General features: G+C 49.3%; 1 long non-coding RNA gene across 1 annotated transcript; it reads left to right on the top strand.

Moving 5' to 3' along the window:
* Nucleotides 1-77: 77 nt before the first annotated feature.
* LOC110284449 lies at nt 78-8480 on the top strand. The gene is made up of 7 exons (XR_002376940.2): nt 78-236; nt 1285-1352; nt 1829-2005; nt 2222-2361; nt 2738-2899; nt 2999-3142; nt 6588-8480. It is a non-coding gene; the product is annotated as an uncharacterized LOC110284449 (long non-coding RNA).
* Nucleotides 8481-8789: the final 309 nt, after the last annotated feature.

The raw sequence follows: 8789 nt of genomic DNA, 5'->3' as shown, positions 1-8789 counted from the left end.
AAAAAAAAAAAAAAAAAGCGATTGTGTTTCGCAAACAACAGATCGGGTTTCTAAAAGCTATTTCAACCCCCCTCCCAGTTACCGCCACCCTCTCCCAGGTCTAGAGAGGGGTACCCACGGCGGAGGGAGGTGGGAGGCCGAGACGGCCCCGGGGGTCGGCGGAAACCCAGCGGGAGCAGGGGGAAATCGGAAGAGCTGGGGGCATGGAGCGGGCGAGTTTGGAGCGGAATGAGCCGGTCAGTGGCCCGATTTAGACCAGCAGAGCTCGCCCGGGCGCTTCATTCATTCGTTTTGTTTTAAGGCCCTGGCGGCGGATCCCTTGGAAAGGGGAGGAGATCGCTGTCTGTTTCAAAGACATTTACACCGGCCAGGACGGAGGCCCTGGGAAGTGTGCGCTAGAGGGAACAGCCGGGCGGCCGAGGGCGGAGAGGCGGCGCGAATGTGACCTCAGCGGCCGCCGCGCTCCCTCCCGCCCTCTCCCGCTCCGGGCTCGGGTTTCTAGGACTGCCTGGAGAAGTGTGTCTTGTGCACAGCTCTGGAATGCATTTGGCAGGCTGACGAGCAGCGAGGGGCAGCATCCTGGAGGGAGGAGGGGTGCAGCTCGCCCGCGCGCCGCCGGCAGGTTTCCTCCGGGCCTGGAAGACCTCCGGCACCCGCCACTCGGCCTCCCGGCGCGCGAACCTTACCCAGCCAGCAGACCTGCTTAGAGCATCCAATCGCTTGCGGGGCCTGTTTAGGGTCAGAGAGTTTATCCCTTCACCATAGGTTCCAGAGAAAGCTATCCCCAGATGCAGGTGATTGCTAGGAAGCAGAAAAGGTATTTGTCAAGCAAAAGTCCCTGGAGCAGGTCTGAGTGTTAAATGTTACTGAGACAACTAGTTGGCATGGTGATCCAACCTGACATATTTAGTAGGTTTTTGAAAAGTTGCTTGAAATTATAACATTAGGACAGTCATGAAACTTACGGGGGGGGGGGGGGAAAGAATTTTTTTTTTTTACCAAATGTGGAATATAATATTTATTTCTTGCCACTGGAATGATATGTTCTGGAAAAGATAAATTGTAAATACCCTTTCTTTCCAGTAACGTTTGTTTCTAACTTGATAGATAATTGATACACATTTAGAGGGCTGAGAGTATAATTCCTTAGAGACCCTGGATTCAGTGACTAGCAACACTAACTAGGAATCATCATTTTGAATTAGGTTCTCGGACCCTTCCACACTGAACTCATACAACTAGAAAAGAAAACATACAAGTTCTATCACATGATTCTCTCGCTAGGGAGCCCTGCGTTGTGGAAGGAAGACAACAGTATAGGACCATCAGCAGGACCGGACAGAGAGGGGCACGTAAGCAGTAATTACTGGATGGCATAGTAATTCTCCTAAAAATTAAAATGCCGCTTATTGGAATGGTGTGTGAACACTCTAAAGCAACCCGGGAAGAAGACAGCAGTCAAGAAGACCAAGGAAGGAAATGGAGGAGGGATGACCCCACCATTACAGGCAGGGAAGGACAGAAATGCAGTCTAAGAAATGTGTCATCTTAGAAAGGAACGGGAAGGGGCTGGAGAGGTGGCTCAGAAGTAAAGAGCAGTGGATGCTCTTTCAGGGGACCTGAGTTGGCCTCCTAACGTCTTCAGCTACCTCCTAACTGCATGCAGCTCCAGCGTGTAACTCCGGCACTGCGATCGCGCGCACACACACACACACAAGTTAATCTTAGAAAAGCATAGGAAGCCTGGTTTTTTTGTTTGTTTTGTTTTGTTTTTGTTTTTTTGAGACAGGGTTTCTCTGTATAGCCCTGGCTGTCCTGGAACTTGAAGACGAGACTGGCCTCGAACTCAGAAATCCACCTGCCTCTGACTCCCGAGTGCTGGGATTAAAGGTGTGCACCACCACACTCAGCAAGGAAGCCTGTTGTAAGAAGTGATTCCATAGAGGAGTTCTGAGGCGGCTCAGGGCTCACTGTATAGGCAGCTTGACTAAACAGTGGACCTCAGGTAAGATGCTGCCTTGAAAGACTGTCTAAGGCCTTTTTTTTTTTTTTTTTTTTTGAGACAGGGTTTCTCTGTGTAGCCCTGGAACTCATTCTAAACCAGGCTGGCTTTGAACTCAGAAACCTGCCTGCCTCTGCCTCCTAAGTGCTGGGATTAAAGGGTGTGCCACCACTGCCCTGCTAGTCTAAGGCTTTCCAGAGAAGGATCATGTTCTTGCAGGGTCCCATTTCTCTCAGTAGACAAGAGAGGCTAAACCAGGCTGCAGGTGACAGGAAGAATTGAATAAACTGAAAGCAAAGGGCAGCCTTCTAATTACGCTGCTTTGTGGCTACGTGGACAACCTGGAGAAGTCTGGAAATGTGAGTGGTGCTAATCCCCTTTGTAATGAAAGGCCCGGGTAAAAACAGACGGGGCAAGTAGGTGTAATGGGTATTTCAGGAGCTTGAATCTGATGTCACAGCTTGTCTGGATGGGACGTGCATCTACTTGCAGAGCTATGTTCCCATCTAGTGTAATTGTGGGTGTTTTAATTCAGGCGTCACCTCTATTTTGTCCTCTCTCCACAGCTTTCCTCCTCCATTTTACTACTTGAGGGAGCAGTGGGTGGGATACTGGGCAAGTAGCTGCAATGGCTGGTGCTTTATGGTTCCCTGGCATCCCCTGAATCTGTTAACATCCCAACCTTCTTGACAGCCAGCCCCACCCCATCACATTCTTACTCCTTCCCTTTCCAAGAAAGAAGCCAGAAGCCCGAAGCCAGCAGTAGAGCTCTGACTGGCTTGTATGCCTAGAAAGGAAGGGCTCTTCTTTCGCCTCACGGGCACAAATGGGACCCATGAGCGCCGATTTCAGATGATTCTGATCCTTTCAAAAAGAAAGTTAGGAGTCCAGGCTACTGTGAGTGAATTTGATTCTAATCATTTCAGAGAATATGGAATAAAATATCTCATTTGCAGTTGTTTATTTCCTGTTGTGGCTTCTATTTTCATCTTTCAGCCACTTTGGTGATAGAAATCAAACCCTAATCACGGTGCAGCCACAAGTCACAGAGACCGAAATAGCAGACTTAGGACAGACAAGGATGGAGACAGCTAAGGAACTGGCTATTAATCACCAGTCCCTTTGCTCACAGCCCATTGGGTAGGTGTCTGGAGAAGAGCTGAAGCAAAGGGTTATCAGCCTGTGCCCAAGGCCTCTGAGCAGCCAAGGCCCCTAGGTCCCAGAACAGCACAGTGAACAGGAAATGGCCTCCAAGAAAGTAAGTTCTCTGCATATGTCAAGGAGAGGTGATTCACAGAAAGACCTGTTTTGAGCCAAATCAAGGCCAAGAGGAGTCTCCCAAAACTCTTGCCAGCTCAAAATGACCACAAGCAAAAGCAGAGAAATCGCCTCCCTAGGAGGACGAGATTCTGGCTATTGGTTCCTTTCTCCGTTTTTGTTGGTTTGTTTGTTGCTTTTTTGTTTTTGTTTTTGAAGTTCCAAGATGGAAGAGCAAGAAGCTCACAGTGCCCCTGGGGGCGGGGTCAGGGTGAGGCAGGGACAGTTTTTCTTGCAAAAGCCGAAAGGAGAAACAATTGGAAAATATCAACATTTCTTGCACAATCGCCACCACCCCCCCCCCCGCAAAGAATGTGTGAGCGAGCCCCAAACCATCCTCCTCAACTGCAGCTTTACAAACGGAAGTGAGGTTACGCAAGTAAGGCGGGCGTGAGTAAGGCTGGCAGGGCACTCAGCACTTCTTGCCTTATCTCGAGAAGAACTCGAACTTAGTGAATGAAACGCATCTGATTCACAATCAAATAAAGACGCCATAAGTCCTGACTCATCAAATACTGTAGCGTTACAGGCAAGCTGTCAGCTGATCCAGAGTGGCTGCCAGGTATCTGTCCAGAGCACTCAAGTTAGGTGCTGAGTGTGGGGTGAGGACACGCGAAATGGATGCTTGTTGTAACAACGAAGACAGCAACATCCAGAAATAGTGGCGTGGGGATAGATATTTAAATATATAATCATGTTGAAATTCCTCTAACCCTAAACAAGGGCCATGGATAGCTAATGGGCAGGGTTGGGAGGGGAGTCCAGGCACGTAGCTTTTTGGACTGCTTGAATTCCGAAGCCAGTGAGCACGTTACTCATCCACAAACACGGAGCTGTCAATTGTTTTAAGCCTTGCCTGCATTTCTCGTTTCCTGAAAATCACTGCTGACAGTCTTGTGGCAAAAGACAGTTGGCCAGGTCCCATGCAGAGGTGATGCTATAGCTAGCATGTCTCTCTGTGGGGCAGTTGCTATAGGAAGGCCAGTGACAACAGAAGCCAGTATCTCATCTCAGAGAGCAAGGAAGGGCAGAGAGTCTACTCCCTCCTGACCCTGGCAAGAGTCAGAAAGAGTCCCAATCCGAAAACATTCTAGATACCAGTCAGGTGCGAGTCTATAACCCAGGGCCAGAGGCCTGACAAAGGCTGGTATGATGATGGAGGTTCAGGGAGGAGACTGCCCAGCCTGAGAAAAGGAGAGCTTTGCTTGGGGTGACCAAAATGGATGCACGTGATTCTCTGTTCACTTAGCAGTCACTGGTTCAGAGCTGATGTCCCAGGCGCTGGGAGAGACCTTCTGGGGGATGTCAGCGGGCATATTAAAACAGCTTCTGTCCCCAAGGAGGGAGTGAGGAAGAAAGAGGGTGGGAATGAAAGACACCCTATCCTCACCAAATGAACCCTGACTGGAGAACAGAGAATTGCAGGGTTATTCTGAGTAAGGGCATCTCACGTAGTTTCTCGAAGGGAGAAGATTTGAGGGCTGGGAGGACTGAGCTGAGTGAGCAGCAGAGTGGAAGCTTTTGTCTCTGTCCTAGCAGAGACACAAACAAGGCCAGGCTGGAGTTCAGAAGCAGAGGACGCCCTGGGATAGAAGCCCCCGTCCCCCGACATGGGACGAATGGGAAGCGATAATCAAAGTAGATCCTAACCCAGAAGAACCCTGGTCTACCCTCATGCTATTCTGAGTACTGTCCAGGTTTCTATCTAGAACCCCAAGACACGAATATACTTCAAGATTCTAGTCATGTGGGGCTATTAAGTGGTCTTTGTTACTGTCTAATTTGTGCCTGGTTTCTATCTTTCCATTGCCTGTAAACTTTCAAAGCGTCACATGGGCGCTGGGTGCTGGTTAAGATCTGAGTGGGGTAGCCTGATAGTGGGGAATTGCAGCCAGCAGCCTGTAGGACAGGGACTATTCCTCTTTAGTACAGTGTCACTTTCTGAGGTTGGCCACATCTAATGGTCCTGGCTTACGGTAGAACTCACCAGTTCACCAGACGAGCCCAGACACACTCTCTCTCTCTCTCTCTCTCTCTCTCTCCTTTTTAAAGATTATTTATTTATTTTATGTATATGAGTACACTGTAGCTGTCTTCAGGCACACACCAGAAGAGTGCATCAGACCCCGTTACAAATGGCTATGAGCCACCATGTGGTTGCTGGGATTTGAACTCAGGTCCTCTGGAAAAGCAGTCAGTGCTCTTAACCGCTGAGCCATCTCTCCAGCCCCGAGCCCAGACTCTAGAGATCGGTCACAGAAGACCTAGAGAAGTAGTTCGTAACCTATGGGCTGCAACCCCTTAGGGAACGCATATCAGATAGTCTGCAAATCAGACATGCGAGTTACAATTCATAAAGTAGTAACATGACAGTTATAAAGTAGCGATGAAAGAAAACAATGTTATGGCTGGGGGTCATCTTAACATGAGGAACTGTATTAAAGGGTTGCAGCATTAGGAAGGCTAAGGACATCTTCACCAGAGGGACAGGAAGGACCACCCCCCCTCCCGACCCAATTCTGAAATTAAGCAGACTTTGCAGTCATTGCTAACTCCTCGGAGGCCTTTGGAGAAGCAGTTTCCGTTGTCTGCCTGCCTTCCTCCTCCGAGTACCGAATTAACAAAGTCTTGTGTGTGCCAGACTCTGAGCATCCCTCAGAAAACAAAGTGCGCCCCACAGGGCTGCTTGGAAGAGGTGCTGCCACCGTGGGAGCCCAAGTTTATGTAAACCCGGTGGCATACAGATGCTAATCTCTGTTATTATCATGAATCCCAAGGTCGGAGCCTCTTGGCCTAACCTTGCGGAGCCTAGGAAATGCATTGGTAATTGTCCAAGCAATAGGGTAACTAACTGAAGGAAACCACTCTTTGGTGACTAGGATTTTGTTTGGGTGTGGGGGGTTTTACAATGACCAGTTTCCATGGGGTTTTACAAAGACCGGTTATAGCTCATCCAAAGGTAAAGCCGGGTGTTTGAGTTTAAAAACAAATAGGACTGGGAAATCTTTTCCGGTTGCAAAGAGAGAACGTTAACTGAGAAAACAAGTACAGGTTTACTTCTTTACTGGTGGGAGCCAGTATTTCCCTGCACCTTGGCAATAGCTCCATTTGAATGACGGACAGCGAGGAGGGAAGGGCTCCCCTTCACAGAGGAAGCACCCAGGATTCTGTCGCTCTGAGCCCTGTCTCTCCATCCCACGGACATTTGTTCTGAAGGATCTCATGGTTATAGGAAATGATGTTATCGAGCTGTCTTGGTGTTTTGCAGACCCGAGGATGAAGGATGAGGAGGATGGAAGAAAATGGGAGTGGCGCTTGCTGCAAAGGGTCGCGAAGGGTCTCAGCACCTGCCAACTGGCTCCAATCCAAACTCCACTATTCATGGTCAAGTTCACATAGGGCCGTAGGGTTCTAACAAGATGTGACTAAACTTATGTTTTCTATCTTATTGATTGTTGTGTGGTTGATGCACGTCTGGTGGTGCATCCTTGAAGAACACAGACACCCTGAGAAGAGACATAGTCCCCAGGTTCCAGCACTTACTTCTCTGTGAGCTACCACTGTAGCTGAAGATACAGGGCTCAGGACGAACACTTGGCCTTCACTTTGAACTTCAGGCCCACGTAACCATCAGCCTACGTGACACTGCAAAGGCACCTTAGCTCTGCTGTCCCAGATGGCCAAGCCAACCTTATTCCAGAAGCTATTGCTCCTCATGTAAGAACCAGACACAAAAAAAGACAACCTCTGCCTCACCCTCCTTCACACAACACTGAGTCTGTCACCTTTGAAGCATTTCTCAAGCCGTGTTTATTCCCCTGGCCTACATGGAACACAGCCAGGGTACGGAACACAACCTCAGCACCGGTTTGCTTTCCTCTCCCCCTTTCTGGTCTTTCTCAGATGCCCAGAGCTCTTCTGTCCCAATGACTGCTTATCAAAGATCTCACTGTGTCCCCACCCAAGGGGTCTTTGGCCACCCTGTGAAGTCCTAGTGGCCTGGAGTTTGCCCCCTTTCCCAGGCACCTTAGGGTTCCTGCTGCAGCTCCAGAACTGGGGGAGCAGGGTTGGGGGTGAGTGTGTGTGTGTGTGTGTGTGTGCGCGTGTGTGTGTGTGTCAATGTTGACTCACCCTGCAGTATTCTCTCCATCTGAACAGGTCCCCAGTCTCTGAGACTGAATCACCCCTCTTTCACTATGCCTCTGCACAGCTGCCCTTGTGCTCCCTCTCCTTGCCCCGCCTCTTTTTAAGACAGAGTATTATGCAGCCCTGGCTGTCCTGGAACTTGTGTAAACCAGCCTGGCCTTGAACTTGCAGAGATCCACCTGCCTCTGCTTCTGCCTCTGCCTCTGCTTCTGCCTCTGCCTCTGCCTCTGCCTCTGCCTCTGCCTCTGCCTCTGCCTCTGCCTCTGCCTCTGCCTCTGCCTCTGCCTCTGCCTTTCTGCCTCTGCCTTTCTGCCTCTGCCTCTGCCTTTCTGCCTCTGCCTCTCAAGTGTCAGGGATTAATGTCTGCCACCTCCCCAGTCCCACCTCTCTCCATCTACCATGTAGGTTCCACGGGGCAAGCCCAAGTCATCAGTGCCTTTCTCCACTGAGCCGTTTGGTGTGTCTTTGATGGTGATTATTTACAGGAGCTATTCAGCAAAGTTAAATGCTGGCAACCCAATGAGGGGTCTCTTGATCCAAAACTGAGAAGTTGAGGCACTATTTCAGAATGACCAAAGACAGTGGAAGAATCTAGATATGTCAATGATGAGAACAATAATAACTCCAAAAGCTGAGGGAAATTAACTCAAAAGCTTCCAGCTTCCTTTTCCTTACCTAGTTTAGTGGACTCCAACTCTCGGGATAGCTTTTTCCTGGCCCCAAACTCACCTGATTCGTCTATCCACCGCCACACTGAAGAACGAACAGCTGTCTCAGAGAGCTTGGCTCCAGAGCTCTGCAAAAAGAGAACACCTTGCCTTGAGCTGTGTTTCCAGAATGCATTGCAGCCCCCAGAGTCATGTACTGTGACCAGGTCAGGACATGCATCTTCTGTTCTCCTGTACCCAGGGCCCCAGCAACCAAGGATCTGGGGACATGGCTGATGTTTGGCAGGTTCGCACTCTGAAAATATTTGATGAGACTCAGTATATGCTAAATAAACACTGGATCAAGTTCTTGGTCTCTCCTTTGGGGAATTTACAGTCTATCCTACAGAGAGGATTGACAATGACCATTTGGTGTGTATGCATGTGGGGTGTGTATGTGTGTGTGTGTGTGTGCAGGGTTTCCTCTGTATATGTAATCCAGGCCTTTAACTTTTGATCCTCCTGTCTCTGCCTCCCAAGTGCTAAGATTATAGCCACTATACCCAGCCTTCTTTTACTTTTTCTTGTTTGGTTTGGTTTGGTTTGGTTTGGTTTGGTTTGGTTTGGTGAGTCTCACTAAGTTGCCCAGGCTGGTCTTGAACTTTCAAATCTTCAGG

Source organism: Mus caroli, chromosome 18 (genome assembly GCF_900094665.2).
Source record: "Mus caroli chromosome 18, CAROLI_EIJ_v1.1, whole genome shotgun sequence".
In the NCBI taxonomy this organism is placed as follows: Eukaryota; Metazoa; Chordata; class Mammalia; order Rodentia; family Muridae; genus Mus; species Mus caroli.
This window is presented reverse-complemented; position numbering and strand designations above follow the sequence as displayed.